The sequence below is a fragment of the Stenella coeruleoalba genome (genome assembly GCF_951394435.1).
Source record: "Stenella coeruleoalba genome assembly, chromosome: X".
Classification (NCBI taxonomy): Eukaryota; Metazoa; Chordata; class Mammalia; order Artiodactyla; family Delphinidae; genus Stenella; species Stenella coeruleoalba.
Genome location: NC_137152.1, coordinates 116,823,277 through 116,840,684, shown reverse-complemented (window position 1 = coordinate 116,840,684; position 17,408 = coordinate 116,823,277). Strand labels below are relative to the sequence as shown.

The 17,408-nt window shown below is 39.2% G+C and overlaps 1 protein-coding gene across 17 annotated transcripts in view; it reads left to right on the top strand.

Annotated features, from left to right (window-relative positions):
* Positions 1–17,408, top strand: part of LOC307180944 (uncharacterized protein) — a 622,728-nt gene that overhangs the window by 188,953 nt on the left and 416,367 nt on the right. For 16 of the 17 annotated variants that reach the window (XR_013825813.1, XR_013825814.1, XR_013825815.1 and 13 more), the window contains 2 exons: positions 1,173–1,282; positions 2,953–3,101. The exons of the other annotated variant lie outside the window; for it this stretch is intronic. The gene's annotated coding sequence lies outside the window, so the exon portion shown is untranslated. The remainder of the gene's footprint in view (positions 1–1,172; positions 1,283–2,952; positions 3,102–17,408) is intronic. 17 annotated transcript variants of the gene reach the window in all.

Sequence of the window (17,408 nt, the reverse complement as noted above, 5' to 3'; positions counted from 1 at the left end):
ACATATTAGGAAACGGAGCCCTGAAGGCGAGGTTTATGAATACAGCAGCTAATGCAAGACTTGCCCCTTTTCCTCTAATTCTCCTAGTCCTTCCCAACTCCGGAGGAGTCTGTTAGTTATTGATTGCTATGTGAGAAATCATCCCCTGAGTTAGTCTCTTAAACACAATAAAAATGTATTTTTCTCACAGTTTTGGGGAGTCAGAGATTCTGAAGTGTCTTGGTAGGTAGTTCTGACTCAAGATCTTCCATGGGGTTGCCGTGTCCAGATGTCGTTACACAGATCAGGCCTATTGAGTATGAGAGGGGACTACAAAACAGTGTGACTACCGGTGGGGGTGGGTGGGTGAGAATTATTGGAGGTCATTGAGGCTGGTCCCCTCTGGCCAGCAGGAGATGGTAGAGTTGAGGGGAGAGTGAAAGAAGAGACCAAGCACTGCCTGCTCAACCCTCTTCCTCATGGCAGATCCTAGAGCCTAACTCAGGAGAGGGGCAGAAGCTCTGAATCAGACTTAAGGCTGAACATGAATCCTAGTTACTAAATGTCGGGCACTTGTAAGCTCCATTTGCTTGGGAGAGGCCCTGTTTACTCCTGTACTCCTAGAATGCAGCCAGATTTTGCATTTTTCCTGGATATTTCATTTTTAATAAAGTATTAATAATAGTTGCATTAGAACATGTCAGGGTAGCTTTGGCAGATCTGCAATGTATATTTATGCTTTCTGACTTGGTTTCATCGCGCGGTGTGTGAGACAATTGTATAGTGGATAGTGCAAGCCCATTTCTCTTTCTCTGACCTTTAATTTTGTTTTTAATTTTTAAAAAATCCAGTGTTTATTATTTTTAAAATTATTTATTTATGGCTGCGTTGGGTCTTTGTTGTGGTGCACGGGCTTCTCATTGAGGTGGCTTCTCCTGCCACGGAGCACGGGCTCCAGGCATGCGGGCTCAGTAGCTGCGGCACGCAGGCCCAGCCGCTCCGCAGCACGTGGGCTCCTCCACGGACCTGGGCTCGAACCCGTGCCCCCTGCACTGGCAGGCGGATTCCCAACCACTGCGTCACCAGGGAAGCCCTCTGACCTTTATTTTTAAAGACAACATAGACGATGTTTGTCGATATAATGAAGTGTGTGACCCCTAGTGCTGGGAGTGAGTACTTCCTTCTAATCTCAGATGGTGATGGGAGAAGTCATTGACTCTGCTGCCCTACAGGAGCCAGTTGTGCCATGATCTACGCCGAGAACTACTAAGTGCATGAAGCTACCAGGTCACCACTTGTCACGGTCAGTGGGGAACATGGGACAATATAGGTTGTGTCCAAGAAATGTAGGACAGAAATTGGGGCTGAGCAGCCTTGCCGTAGTCTGTAGAGAGAGTAATCCACTTGTGTTTCCTATTGTGGTTTCTCATTTTTACAAAGTACTATTTGTTATTTAAAAATTTTTTGCAATTTACCTTTTCTGTAGCCGTGAGCTCCAAAAAATGAAAGTGCATATTAAATGAAAAAAGTAAGTACAGTACTCAATTTTTCTCTCTCAAGAAAATTGATGATAAAAACAAAATATTCCTTATTTCCCACACCCTCATTGGGGTTGTAGTGGTGCCCTTGATCAGGTGAAAATCAGAAATCACAAATCTGCTGAAGAAGTATCAGCAGCTGGTTGAAATGTTAGTCGTCATTTAAGAGCGTTACAGACGATGATGGTTTACAACTAACACATGTAGCTGCAAGAGGTGTTTCCATGTTACTCTGTGAAACATGACTTGCCTTATAGGGTGAAAGTGCTATTCTAATTTAATTTTGCTCATTTTCAACTTCAAAAAATAATAGGATGGCTCATAGTGTGCTGGGTCCGCTAGCAGAAGAGGATCTTTGCAGTTAAAAGAGTTGAATTTCATATCAGTATTATCAGATACTTCAGATAAAAAATGAGTTTATTCAAGAATAGTACCACTTTTAAGAAACCAAATTTATGGAATCAAGACAAGGCTTTGGGAAGATCACTGTGTCAAAGATGAATTAATTATCTGACATTATTGCGGATGCTACTGTAAATTCACTTCAAAAGTTCAAAACGGAAGAAAAAATATTTTCTTTTGTAATTTACATCTACATGTAAATGTATTTACATCTAAATAAATTTAAAATACAAATGCAATTTATTTCGTGGTGAAATACAAATACGATGATAATAAAAAATCTTGGCAGAGCCCAGCATTGTGGTAAAAACAATGTTCCTTCTAAAATAAGAAAGATATAGAGCAAAAATGTGCTTGGAATTGGTGGTAGTGCATAGGTAATTTATAGTTACATCTATAAAAGCAGCTATGTTCTACCAATTCAAATAGAAGCTATGGTTTCCAAAATTTAAAAATAGCATTACATATACACACAGTATTTCAGTTAGAATGTTTTTGTGAATGGTACCGTGTAATCACAAACCCAAAACGGCAGCATGATCGTTTAGACGTGCTTGCTGCCCTCGATCAATCTCATGTTCGAAGTGATTGCACCTTTGAAGCACTGGTAAATCAACCCACGTGACCTATGTTATTTAATTTTTTTCCTCCTTGCAAGTCTTCTAAATTTTGGTCACTTTTTGTTCAAAATCAATAGATACATTTATATTCTTTACCAGAATGTCATCAGTGGAGAAGGTGTGGTGGCTCTGTAACGTGCCCACCGGGCTAGGCTGCACTCCTTGTCACAGGATTCCCTCCTCTGCACGTTTTTGCTTAGTTGGGGCCATAAGAAACATTGTGCGTGAGTTTTGGTGGCTAGAAGACAAGCAGCAGCGATTGAGGCTTTTCACCTGGGAGAGGTGGAGGCACGTGATTTGTATTAGTTCACAGGCCTTTTCACTCATCTGCTGACTCAGCTCGTTGATACGGGGGCAGCGGCAGAGGCGGGGCCTCCACTGCTCCATCTTTCCCTGGCTTCTGCTCCTTTCAGTCCTAGATCCGGTTGAGCGTCACAATGAAGGGCACCCGCTTTTCCTGCCAAACACCCACTGTATCGAGGTTGGAGGCAAGGAGAAATGGCGCAACTCCCGTCCATCTTCTTGGGGTCCTGCCCGAGCTCGTGGACTGCTGCTCACCTTTGTAAGTTTCGTCTTTCTCTTGCCTTCCCCGCTTTACGTCCATCTTCCCTTCCTGCCTTCCCCGTAAATATCACGTTCCTAAATCAGACACGGAGAGCTCACTTCGCTCCTGCGTTTGCCTAACGTGAAATCCCTGTAACAAGTCATATGAATGCTTTGGTGTATGTGTGTGTATATGTATTGTTCTTGCAGCTGAAAAATCAAAACTATGCCCTTATTAATAAGTTGGAAATAATAATTGCAGTACCCGATGTTGGGGAAGAGTCTACTGTGTGGCAGGAACGGAAGGAAATTGAGTGTGGTTGGCTCATGGCAATGGGGGAGGCGTTGAAAATTTTGGAAAAACAGGCAGGAGCTGGATTTTGGAGCTTCGATTTCATTCTCCGTGCATTGGCAGGCTCTTGGGATGTTTCAGCAGGAGACTGATATGATTTGATTTCCGTTCAAGACGGTTCCTCTGAGAAGTGATTGAAGGGGTATAAAATGGAAATGAAGAGACAAATTAGGAGGTTCTTCCTGTAGACCAGGCAGGAAATGATGAAATCTTGGACCAAGGGAGATAACAAAGGAGATGAAGCCAAATAGATGGATTTCAGATATATTTTTGTTTTATAGCTGACAATTGAATAATTGGATAGACACAGATGATGGTGTTTTTACTGAGATGTATGCTTGCGTGTGTGGTTTGTATGTTTATGAGGAGACAGGTTTGCAAGAGTTCAGTTTACGTGTGTTCAGTCGGCTGGTCTCTGCTGCCCTCCCCTCTCCTTTGGCAGCCAGAAAGCTCAGAAAAAAATATTTGAGGCTCAACAGTATCAGCCTTTTTAGACCTTATTCTCTTATCTCTGTTCCTCTCCTCTTCCACTGGTTTCGGATTTTTATTCATCTATTTCCTTGGTAGTGATGCTTGATTCTTATATTTTATTTGTGTTTGTAAGCTGTTTTGAATTCTTCATGAAATAGTAAACATCTGTGGTTTTCAACCTGGGGCTGTTCTCCACTCCACCCCCACCTCCCCACCCCCCACGCCCAGGGACAATTGGAAATGTCTGGTTGTCCTAATTGGTGGGCAGGATGCTACTGGCATCTAATGGGTAGAGGTCAGATGGGCCGTTGAACATCCTGCAGCATGCAGGACGGCGCCCTCACAACCAGGAGTTTTCTGGTGCAAAAGGTCAGTAGTGCTGAAGTTGAGAATCCCTCATGTTGACTATAAATAATTTAATAGACAAATATAAATTATAAAATTTACGAACACTTGATGAAATGTAGGGCCTCATTTGAAGGAAGAAGTTATGCCGTATTGATTTTTCCTTTCTTTTCTCTCCCTCTCTCCCTCCTTTCGTTCCTTTTTTCCTTCCTTTTAATTGGCTGTATTAATTGGACTTAAGGAGATAAGTAATAGGTCCCTTTATCCAATCCAGGGTGGTCAACAATAAACCTTGCAACTAGGCAAGCATGTTACAATTCTAGAAGTATGTTATAAAGGAAACGGAATTCTACAGCAGCTTCCTGGCTCTGAATAAAATCTGAGCTGGGAAGTGACATTTTCACCTGGTTACAAAGATGACTCAAAAAGGAAATAACTCATTCATGAACCTTCCTGAATAGAAACTAGTTAGTTTTTATGCTTCCAAGTTTAGTTTGAAGAATTACGCACAGGCTTCAAGAATACAACCCCAAATGATTTACATGCTGAAAGAGATGGTGGGACTTTGTGAACCTCGTTTGCTGTGGCATGCCTTTGAGAATTTTTTGGCTTTTTTAATCTACAAAGGAAATGGGTAAGGACCTTCTGATACCCACTATTTCAGTGGTACCTCGTTCATGCAGCCACTTCTGTCTTGGGTTGAAAAGTATTACAGTATCTTGTATGCACACCTCGTACAGATAGCACAGCTATATTCCAAAGTAAGTGTGACCCAGAGGCCTATTGGAGTCTCCCTAACCTTTAAGATACACACTCTGAGAATTCAGTGGACCCTGGAAGTCTTCCACATTTTCCCCCAGGGGCCTCAGGTTCTCATGGTCGCCTCTGGCTCTGAGATCCCTTTTTCACTAAATTGTCGTGTTCCTGGATCATTTCCTCACCCTCCCTGTGCTGGCCCACCTCTGCAGTCGATCTACACCTGTGTGCACCTCAGACCCTTTCTTTTCAGTGCTTAACCCCCATACACACGTGCTCTTACACACACGCGTATAAAATGCAAACAGTATATATATTTCTGAGTGTACAGTTCTACAGAATGTGTAAGAGAAGGGAAGTGACATTGCAGCAGTGTGGCTGAGTGAGATTTTTTAAAGTGCCCCAGGTGATTGTGATGTACAGCCAAGATTGACAATCAACAGCTTAAAAGTAATTCTGGTGTAGCTTCTTAACATTTTTTTCACCTTGGTACATACTGTGTAGGCAGCTTGAATCACATTTGTATATAAACTTCATGAGAGCTGGGTTCCTCTCTGTCTTGTTCATTGCTTTCCAGCACCTAAAAATAGGCCCTGGTAGATGGTAGGTGCGAGATAACATGTGTCGAATAATAAATGAATGAATGAATCATTCAATCAATTGGTATAGCCAAAGCCACAGATTCCAAAATATTTTAAACTTTGTAGTAGATATAATGGGATGTTACTTTTGCTTCACATTTACTGCCTTGAGTTTTAATACATCTCATGAGTGGTGAGTTAGAGCAGAACTTCTTTCTAAAGTCTAACACTCTGAGGAGGGGTCTTTGAACTTCCTAAAATTGTATGCAAAGTTTTGCTCGTCTGCTCTTTTTCCGATGTAAGAAGTTCCATAACTTTCCATACAGTCTCAAAAGTGGTGCAATGACCCAGAAAGTTTAAGAATTACTAAGTCAGAGGATGTATAGTTCTTTCACTGCCAGACCTTTTCTTCTGAGAGGTTTCCCTAGGGTTCCTTTAAAACATCAAGTTGCCTTCCACATTTAAAATAGGGTTTAGGGCTTCCCTGGTGGTGCAGTGGCTAAGAATCTGCCTGCCAATGCGGGAGACACGGGTTCGAGCCCTGGTCCGGGAAGATCCCACATGCCGCAGAGCAGCTAAGCCCGTGCACCACAACTACTGAGCCTGTGCTCTAGAGCCCGCGAGCCACAACTACTAAGGCCCATGTGACACAACTACTGAAGCCCGCGCGCCTACAGCCCGTGCTCCACAACAAGAGAAGCCACTGCAATGAGAAGCCTGTGCACCGCAACGAAGAGTAGCCCCCGCTCGCCGCGACTAGAGAAAGCCCGCGCAGCAACGAAGACCCAACGCAGCCAATAAATAAATGAATGAATGGGTTTAGCAGGTGAAAATCCATACATTTCACACACGTTTTCAGCAATTCATTTGTTGAATAATATCATATTCACTCGTGGTGCTTACAAAATGGGAGATGAAAATTGTAAGTAAGTGAAGGAAACACTGCAGAGGCCTGAATTTCTGGTGGTTTCATATCTGCTTCCCTTGACTCCAGGCAGATTTGGCCAATTACAGGAGCAAGGGTTTAAAAGGCTTCTGACTTCCCATAGGTGTGATTGATTCTGCAAATGTGCCAGTTCCCCTGCTCCCTCTAATTATCTGATTGAAAGCACCAGTTGCTCAGAAGTGCTAAGCAAATAGCCTCTTGTTTGCCAGGAGCTGTAGCAAGTAAGGATTTTGAGCTGGTAGAGGATATATAACGCCCTCTGATTGTTCCTTACAGCTTTGGGGAATAGTCAAATGTCTTCTGCTGTTCTGTGCATTGGTTAAGTTCTATTTTCAGATTGGTTTTCTTTCTGTTAAAATAAACCACGTTTAGCTTTGCGTCGTCATCATTCAGAACAATTCCTCTAACACGTATTCATATTGTGTTTACAGTTTGCAAATTACTGCAAACCATCTCCATTTAATAAGAATAATTCAGCTCTGTAAGGAAATGGTTAAAAATCACTTTAGAAACTGGAAAAACCCAACGAACATATTTGTATATAAATATAATTAACATTCTTGGTTAAATTTTGGATGATACTGAATTTTGTAAAACTGTGAGTTATAATACTTTTTCTAATTTTTTACATAAGCTAATTTTGAGCTTATCTATATTTAATTTCAGCTGGAACTTGAGGTATACAAGAATACTAGTAAGAATTTAGGAGGTGTTTTTTAAGATAAATTTTGTCCCCCTAGATACACATGTGACTGTTGCAGATTTTAGAATTTTAGACAGTCTCAGACTGTCAGGTTCTCCTCACTGCGAATTTAAAACTGATGAGTACACCCCAGCTTTTAAAAAGGGCCCTAGAGTGTTTGATTTTAATAGAAGTTTTGCATCCCTTGCAATTTATACTAATATTCCATGACTTGTGGCATTCTTTACAGATTTCCTCACCCATAGGTCTTGAGTGTAATCTCACATCAAACAGAATCGTCTTTATCATCCACTGCCACTGGTTTTGTGTGAAAGATAAATGCTTTTCTACTTGAGGGGTAATGATATATTTAATTCTAGTGAAAGCTGTTACTCTTGTTCCAAGTTTTCAGAGTCGGATTCAGAGCTTAAAATTCTACAGTCCCAATATTTCTTTTTTTTAAATTTATTTTATTTTATTTAAGTATAGTTGATTTACAATGTTGTATTAATTCCTGCCGTACAGCAAAGTGATTCAGTTATACATCAATGTTGTGTTAATTTCTGCCGTACAGCAAAGTGATTCAGTTATACATATACATTCTTTTTCGTGTTCTTTTCCATTATGGTTTATCACAGGATATTGAATATAGTTCCCTGTGCTATACAGTAGGACCTTGTCGTTTATCCATTCTACATGTAATAGTTGGCATCTGCTAATCCCAAACTCCCAGTCCATCCCTCCCCCATCCCCCTTGGCAACCACAAGTCTGTTCTATGTCTGTGAGTCTGTTTCTGCTTCATAGATAAGTTCATTTGTGTTATTTTTCAGATTCTACATATAAGTGATTGATATTGTATGGTATTTATCTTTCTCTGTCTGACTTACTTAACTTAGTATGATAATCTCTACGTCCATCCACGTTTCTGCAAATGGCATTATTTCATTCTTCTTAATTACAGTCCCAACATTTTAAAAGAATATAATTGGGTATAGTAAGTTTGTCTCTTAGAATAATAAATGCGATGTTTGACATATCAGATAAAATGGATTCCTGAAATGAAGTCATCTTAATAACAGAACTTTTCTTCCACTTAAAAATTCTCCCTTCCACAGTCAAAAGGGGTCATAATATGGAATCAAGTCATTTGCAATTGATTAAAGGCACATGAATGATCAGTCTAACTCACATGGGACTCGTTACTACACCCTTTGAACCAAAACAGAGACGAAAGGTAACAAACGTTAACTGAGCATCTCCTGTGTGCCAGGCCCTAAGTCCATTACCTAACGTAATTGTTACCTTATAGCAGTAATGTCGAGGCTGATGACTGTCAGGGACTTGTTGGAGGTGACACATGTAGAAAGTAGCAGAGGAGAAACTCAAAGCCAGATCTCTCTCATTATCAAGGTTGTGCTGTAGCCCATGGAAGTGCTGCCACAGAAAGGGCTCTAATGAGAGGGACCAGCAGAGTAATCATGAAAATGCCTCGTCTATACAAAGCACTTGGCGCTTACTAGGCTTTTGCACTTTTCGTTAAGCGCCCATATTTTATGGGACTCAGGTTTGTGAGTCCCCTTGTTAACCTTGGGGAATAACTTAAAGATGAACAATATATACTCTCTGCCCTTACGGAGTTTATAGTCGAGTGGAAAGTTGGACGTGTAAAAAATACACAGTATGAAATAGCACAGGGAACAGATGACAAAGGCAGAATCTGAACCCAGGACTGCCTCACTTCAAAATGCTATAACAGAAGTAAAACAAAAGTGTCCTCAAATATAGAGTGAGTGAATGAATGAATGGCACCTTGAGGGGATTCACTTATTCAATAAGCCTTTCCCGATTGCCTGCCGGTACCAGACATGATGCTAGGTGTGGGGGACTTAAATATATCCATGTTTTTGAGGAAGTTACAATTGCAGTATTAGGTAAGTGTGCCAAGAATCATATGTGGATGGTCAGTGAAAAGAAAAGAAAGTGGGTTCTTTATGGTGACAGGGCTAGTAAAGGGCATACCTGGACTTTGAACTCAGATCTAACTCAAAAACCATCAGTCAATAAAATTACCAAGGGCAAAGGAGAGAGAACAGTTAAATAAAGAAGACTTGGGGAGCATGGAGCCTAAGATGAAAGGACAAATGGTAGAAGCACCACTGAAGTGCTCTACTGTACCCCGAAGTGGAGGATGAAGCCAACCAGCAGATGAAAGGGAAAGGCACTAGGTATTAGGGTCCCACCGAGGCTGTATATTTATATTCACATCATGATTCATGATGTATTCTTCAAATTTAAGCAAATCCTTATGTAGCGCAGCAGCTCCCCCTATTCCTCATGTGCAAAGAGAATAAAAAAGATAGGTCTCTGCCCTTGAAGGGATTTTGGTCTAGGGAGGGATCAAAGGAAACCTACAAAGACAATTGGCTATGGTAAAGTCAGAGATGGCTTCAAGTGGACGGATAAACTGAAGTTTCCCAGTAGAAGAGGGAAAGAAGGCTGATCCAGGTAGAGAAATCCTGACACAAGGCCAGAGGTTTGGAAGTCTGACTTGTTGGAGAAATAGCCTGTGACCCAGCCATCTTGTCCCCTAGCTGCTGACTGGAATCCTCCATGCAAGAGTGTGAAAACCCTTGTAAGTTAGTTTTATAGAGGTCAGGGAGGAGATGAATGGAATTAAATTAGGCAGGAGATGAAAGGTTGAGACTGTAGTGCACTCATGCAGATTGGAGTTTAAAATAGATCATGTCCTGTGGGGACGTTTAAAGAATAGGCCAGGTGCCCTGATTGAAAGTGCTATGTATAGAGGCCTATAGGCAGCAAACCAGATTTCATAATAGAGATGTTCAAATAGCTTTGCTTATACTAGGTGGTGATTGCCCAAAACCATCTCGGGATGTAGTTCGGAGGTTCTAGCTCTTCAAAAAAATTGAATAAGACTTTGAATACTCTCATGCAAGCATTATGACAGCTATTTAAAAAGTGAGTTGGGGCCAAATTCACTTCTTAACAGCACGTAGTCTTTTGATAAATTGTGTCATGTAATGATTTGATTCGTGTAGACTGGAATTAGGTTTGTTTTCTCATCTCTGAAGGTCAGTGAAATAGAGGTGGTATATTTCTAATCTGAAGTAAAGCGGTTGGCGGTGGCCGAGCTGTAAGCTGTGTGGGATAGTGCGTCGTAATGAGAAATGCATCACCGTCAACCAAGAGAGATGTGTGATTGAAAATCATTAGTGGAAAAGGAGGTTTTGCTGATTGAATGCTTTGAAAATAAGCAAGTCTTACAACTGTTAGTAACGTGAGTGTGGCCTTCCCCAGGCTGTTGCTCTGGAATTGTCATGAGGATGGATAATGCTGTTTGGCAATCACTACTATTTAGGTCTCTATCACCACACTACTCTGGGGACATCTCCTAAACCGTGCGGGGAATCCTCACAATATCTTATTTTGAAATGTGAATGAAATGTACTTTGATTCCCGTGTTGATTCCCTTAACTGAGTCTTCTAAAGGATGAAACCTGCCTTCTAAACACATTTAGACTGCAAAAAAGTCATGGCGAGTAAAATTAAAGAAACAGTCACTTCTCCTTCAAATGCAGCTATCTGTTCTCAAGTATCTGCTATGTAACGGGAGCTCTACTCAGATGTTCACGTATATGATGAGGTGTCATTACAATAACCTCATGAGAAGGGTTTAATTATCCTATTTTACAGATGAGGAAACTGGTCGAAGAAGTAAAGTGATTTTTGTTAAGGTTCACACAGGGGTTAAGCTAAAGGTGAACATTCCATATGAATACTCTGCTTTCTTTAAAATCTCCAGGAATGCTTTGCCTTAAGATACTGTTAATGTTAACCAATGAAGGGCAAATTATACATTCAGGTCACATCAATCCAGCAGAAGGAGGAAAAAGTTTTTATTAAATTGAGAAAGTAGAAAGAGAAAAATCTATTTATTTATAGAACTTTTATGTTCCACTGATTGAGTTGCTTAATAATACTGAAGTCCCAAATAAAATGATCAAAAGTCAGGACAATTATGAGGTAAGGATTGCAGATGCCACATACTTAACTTAGTGGTCCTATGGTTAGCATTTATCAAACCTATGTCAGCCACAGAGTTGGCTTTTCAGTTCATGGACACATGTCACCTCAGTAAGAGTTTAAGGCAAGAAAATCATAACATGTATACAATTTAAAATCTAGTTAATTTGCAATTGCAGTTCTAATATTCTGTTATATTTTAGCCCAACTCTGGCTCTCATACCCTCAAATTGATTTTCTATAACGTGATCACAAGACAGATATATGATTAAAGACAGGTTGAATGAGAAATGAATATTAAAGTCCATGTATAAGGAAGTTGGATACAATAGAAATTTTTAAATCTGATCACTCTTCTATTACCTTGGTATTTTTTGGATAACATATATCCTCCATAAATCCTACAGAAGGCGAAAAAAAACAGTTAAAAAATTATCTTTGCTTTTCTAGTAAGATTTATTTATCTTTTAAATTTGCCTATTTTAAAGTGCATAGGTTTTTGTTTTTTTTTTGCGGTACGTGGGCCTCTCACTGTTGTGGCCTCTCCCGTTGCGGAGCACAGGCTCAGCGGCCATGGCTCACGGGCCCAACCGCTCCACGGCATGTGGGATCTTCCCGGACCGGGGCACGAACCCGTGTCCCCTGCATCGGCAGGCGGACTCCCAACCACTGCGCCACCAGGGAAGCCCGCACATAGGTTTTGAATTGAGATTTGGGTGAAAAAAATTTCCATGATCAAATAGGTGTAGGATGTGGTCATTTGCCCTAAACTGTGGCACGTGGGTCATATCCAGCCCTCTGCCTCTCTTTATAAAGTTCTATTGAAACACAGCCACGGTATTCATTCAGGTATTTTCTATGTCTGCTTTATACTTTAAATGCAGAGTTGAGTAGATGCAACAGAGACCATATGGCCTGCTAAGCCTAAAATGTTTACTATCGGGCCTTTATAGAAAAAAATTTGCTAACCCCTTATCTGAACCAAGCAGTTGTCTTTATTGTTGGAATTCACAGAGACTTTAATTATCTACTGTGTGTTGTAAATTTCCAAGAAGATGTGCTTAAATACATATCATTTCCTGAACATTTTGGTCCTAGTACCTTTTTTTTTTTTTTTTTTTTTGGCTCAATCCATCAGCCACTGGCATTAGTGTCCTGTCATGTGCTTGCAGAAATACTGTTGATTGATTGGAAAAGACCAACATATACCTTCGTAGCTTGCCGTAACTTCCAGGTTCATTTAGCCAAGGGCACAAAATCCTATAATACTGCAGCAACCCTCAGTCTCCCAGTGAGCAGCACGCAGCCAATGACACTGTCTGCAAAAGGTAGAGATTTACCAGAAGAGCAAAGCCTAACATTATTTTACATTTCTTCTCTATTCAGGACTCACATCACTATCCAGGGAAAATGTACAATCTCTTTGCTTAGTGTTTCCATTTAGGGAGAGGTTGAGTTAGGCTTTCCTAGATCTTGGCCCAAACTTGGTGTCAGTGAGGTCACATCCTTCCCCAGGGAGAAGAGTAGAGTCTGTGCCCATAAGTCCCTAAGAAGTACCTCTTTCTAGCTTCCCACCATCCTGGAAGGCTGATTTCCCAAAATCTGTGGAACACATACCTTTTGAAACAGTACTCTTAAGCTTTTAATGCAGACAGCACCACTATATCATATTTTAAGAATCACATTATTTATGGTTATATGCTATTCTTAGTTTACTATTCCCTTAAAAGAAATCTGGAATGGGTGACAAATGTTATAAAATACCTTTTAGCATCTATCAAGATGATCATATATTTTATCTCATTTGACCTATCAAAAGGTAAATTCCTTCAACTTGATTCCTAAAATGGAATCATTGTTTCTTCTGCATATTTACATACCCAATATTGTGTTCATAATCAAAACTCTTAAAAGATAAAAAACATAAATCCTTGAGTATCAACAGAAACAACAAACCTCTAAAATTAAACCAAATTGCCAAGACTGTAAACACTGGAATTATCAGAAAAATAATATAAAATGAGTATATTTAACATGTTTAGAGAAATAAGAGGGTATTGAAAATATGGCTAAGAAATAAACTATCCATTAGACTAATTTGACTAGTGAAATTTGAAAAAAGGTTAAAATAGATCTTCTAGACATAAAAACTTGGTGTATGGTTTAAAAAGAATGTTAAATATAGATGAAGAGAATTGGTAAACTTGACTATGTATCTGAAATAACTCAGAATTCAGCACAGAGAGACTGAGATGGAAAATACAAAACATATGTTGAGAATACTGCATGACAGACTTAGAAGGAATAACGTGTATTGGATTGGCCAAAAAGTTCGTTCAGGTTTTCTGTAAGATGTTTGTACGGGAAAACCCGAAGGAACTTTTTGCCCAACTCAATTTCTAGTCAAAATACTAGAGGGATACAATGAGAAGATTGGAAGAGAGGAAATTTTCAATGATTTAATAGCTGATTATTTTCCAAAATTCATGAAAGAAACGAATCCTCAGACTGAGAGGATCCCCAACAAATCCCAAAAAGGACAAATAAGATGAAATTCACACCTAAGCTAAGTTTGTTCATAGATAAACTATGGAATGCTAAAACAAGGAAATGACATTAAAAGCAGCCGGAGAGAACATAATAGGTCACCTACAAAAGACTGAGAGACCTGAGATAGCAACTGCAAAGAGGATGGAAAAGGGTATTCTCCAGCTGATTTAATTAGGCTCATGTACCTTGATAGAAAAACCAGATAAAGATCATAGAAGAAAGGAAAATTACATGCTAACCTTGGTCCTGACTTTTAAAAATTGCAAACCAGCTCCATATTCTGTCTCACCATATAAATAGCATATGTGACATAATTATATGACATACAATTTATATACATTTATGTATATGGAACATCATGACAAGATTGTGTTTATTCCAGGAATGCCAAGTTGCTTCAACGTTAGAAAAATGATTCATCATACTAAGAGATTAAAGGTAAAAAAAGCTAAATGATGATTTCAGTATACACATAAAAAGCTTTTGATTAAAATTTCAATTTCATGAATTGCATAATTCATGATGAAAAGTTTTAGCGAACAAGAAATAGAAGGGAACTCCTTTACTTGATAAAATACATTGACAAAGATGAAGCACATATCATACAAAAACATTATCCCTGTAAAATCTGGAGTAAGACAAAAAGTGTAACCACTACCAGTTTAACAGTGCAGTGATTGGAGGCCTGAGCCAGTGCAATAAGATAATAAAAAGAAATTTAAAGAAGTTAAATGTATATAGCTTTTTTTTGTGTGTGTGTGGTATGTGGGTCTCTCACTGTTGTGGCCTCTCCCGTTGCGGAGCGCAGGCTCTGGACACGCAGGCTCAGCGGCCATGGCTCACGGGCCCAGCTGCTCCGCGGCATGTGGGATCTTCCCAGACTGGGGCACGAACCCGTGTCCCATGCATCGGCAGGCGGACTCCCAACCACTGTGCAACCAGGGAAGCCCAATGTATATAGTTTAAAATGGAAGAAAGAAGCCTTACTTGCTGAGTAAATATAGGATAGTGGTTTAACAGCATGAGCGTTGGCACCGAATTGCATGGGTCCAAGTCATACTTGTGGTACCTACTGTCTCTATGCCCTTGTACCTAATCTTTGTGCCACACCTCCCCATGTGGAAAATATGGCTAATAATAGTAATAGTATGAGGATTAAATTAGTTAATATTTGTAAAGGGCTGAGAAGTAAGAACTAGTCCTAGTGCTTAAGTATCATGAAAACGATACACCTTAAAAAAAAAAGTCACAGGATTTTCTGAAGTTGCCTCTGGCCTCTAGCAGTCACATGCATCTACCCCAGTCTGCTATGTGTATATTATTCTGTTTGTATCATGATAGGAAAATGGTTAGGAAACATTTTTTATCCCTATGAGAAAATGAAATTTGATCTGACATCATATACAAAAATCTAGTTAGATTTAAGACAATTCTGAAAGGTACAATGTTAAAACTTAGTTAAAAACATAGGACTACACTGTTCAGTACAGTAACCACAAGACACATCTTACAATTTAAATTGAATAAATAAAATCAAAAATTCAGCTCTTGATTCAGACTAGCTTTCTGAGGATCATCAGGGTTTGTAGTAGGAAGTCAAAATATTTTAGATGTATTCATGAGACATGGAAATTCCTTTCTTGAGAATTGCATGGCTGCTTTTCAAAGGAGTTTAACCTTCCTATGTATTTTAGCTTTCAATTTGCCACTTAGTTTTCCATTGTGTATTTTAAAATCTTTTGTACATGTTTCTGGATGATACTACGAGATTTGAATCTTTGATCTCATTGAAATGGTTCAGGTTTCAATATTCTATTCTTTATTTTTAAATTCTGATATAGATTATATTGAAATTATAGGTATTTGATATTTTAAATGAATTAAATTAGAAATTATCAATAAAGAAAATTAGAAATTAAAAAAATTCAGTTCCTCAGTTCATTAAGCACATTTCAAGTACCCAATAGCCACATGTGGCCAGTGGCTGTCATATAGGATAGCATAGATTATGGAACATTTCTATCATAAAGTTCTACTGGACAGTGCTGATACAAAAGATTGTCTTTATGGCCATAGGGCCGGGGTCAGCAAACTTTTTTGTAAAGGACTAGAGAGTAAATACTTTAGGCTTTGCATATCATTTGCTATCTCTGTTGCATATTAGTCCTTGTTTTTACAACTGTTTAAAAACAAAAAACAATCTTATCAGGCCATAAAAGTACAAAATCCCATATTTGGCCAATGGTCTTTAGTTTGATTGCTCTTGCTTTTGGTTCATGGAAAGATTTCTTAAGATGAGAAGCTCAAATATTTGGTAAATTTGGTTACCTTTAAATTAAGAATGTCTACTTATCAAAAGCCAGCATAAAGGAAATGAAGGAGGCTTCAAAGTCCTGGTAATACTCTAGGTCTTCATGGATTTATCATCGTCATTTATTTTTGGATCTCAGGTACACAGAGTTGAATAAATCATGTTAACTGGATCTTGAAAAGATCTCATTGGCCTATGCATGGGCACAGATAGTTCTTTCTGAATTGTATAGTAACTACCTGTGAACTCATCACTCAATGCAAGAATTGGAAGAATGTTGACAAAAACTAACATCTACCTATGTGCTACTGCATCCTGTCCCCCTGCCTGTGCCTACCTGAGATAGTATCCATTCTCAATCTTGTGTTACTCATTCACTGCTTTTTAAGTCTGTCTATGCATCTATCCACACACGTGTTTTATGTGTGTCCACACACGTGTTTTATGTATACACACACACACATCCATAATGCATATATGTTGTTCAAAAGTATATAGGTATTGTTTTTACTTTCTGAATGGGGGGATTCTTGTTTTGGGACTCACACTTTCCCCCTTCAGTACTGTGTTGCTAATATTCAGTGTGGTTTTGCTAAGGCTTTTCCATATTGTTGGGTGTAGTTCTACTTCATTCACTTTGACTTCTCTGTAATATTCCATTTGGGGATGACATTGCAATTTATCTTCCTGTGGGGCACATAGGTGTTTTTCTAGCATTTTTTTGTTCTTTCCTATTCTTTAAACTCTACATATGTTATATGTTTGTATATGTATTTAGTAATACATTTTAAAAGCATGCCATATACTATTTAGTGACATGGTGAGGTGTTTGCATATTAAGGGAAAAGGTTCAGGGTACTTTATAAAATGTGTGCACTGATTCACATTTGGAAAAAATAGTAAATGAAGAGGAAAGCTACACATACAGGATAATATGCAAAGGACTAGTGGATGTAAAATATTAATACTATTTGAGAAACCTATGGGATGTGCATATAAATGTGTCTGCGTAGTTGGATAGATTTAGGAGTCATTAACATATATGTTATCATTTAAACCAGGGGAACGGATGAGATCACACTTGGACAGTGTAGAGTGAGACAAAGGGCCTAGGTGAGAAACTCCATACAGACTAACAGTTAAGAAATAGATCAGAGGAGCAAATCTGGTGATAACGATTGAGAATTAATTTCCGGAAGAGTTGGGCGAAAATCAAGAGTGTGTGTTGTCATGGACAACAAGGGAAGAAAGTATTTCTAGAAGCAAGCTGCAGTCAATCAGACCGCG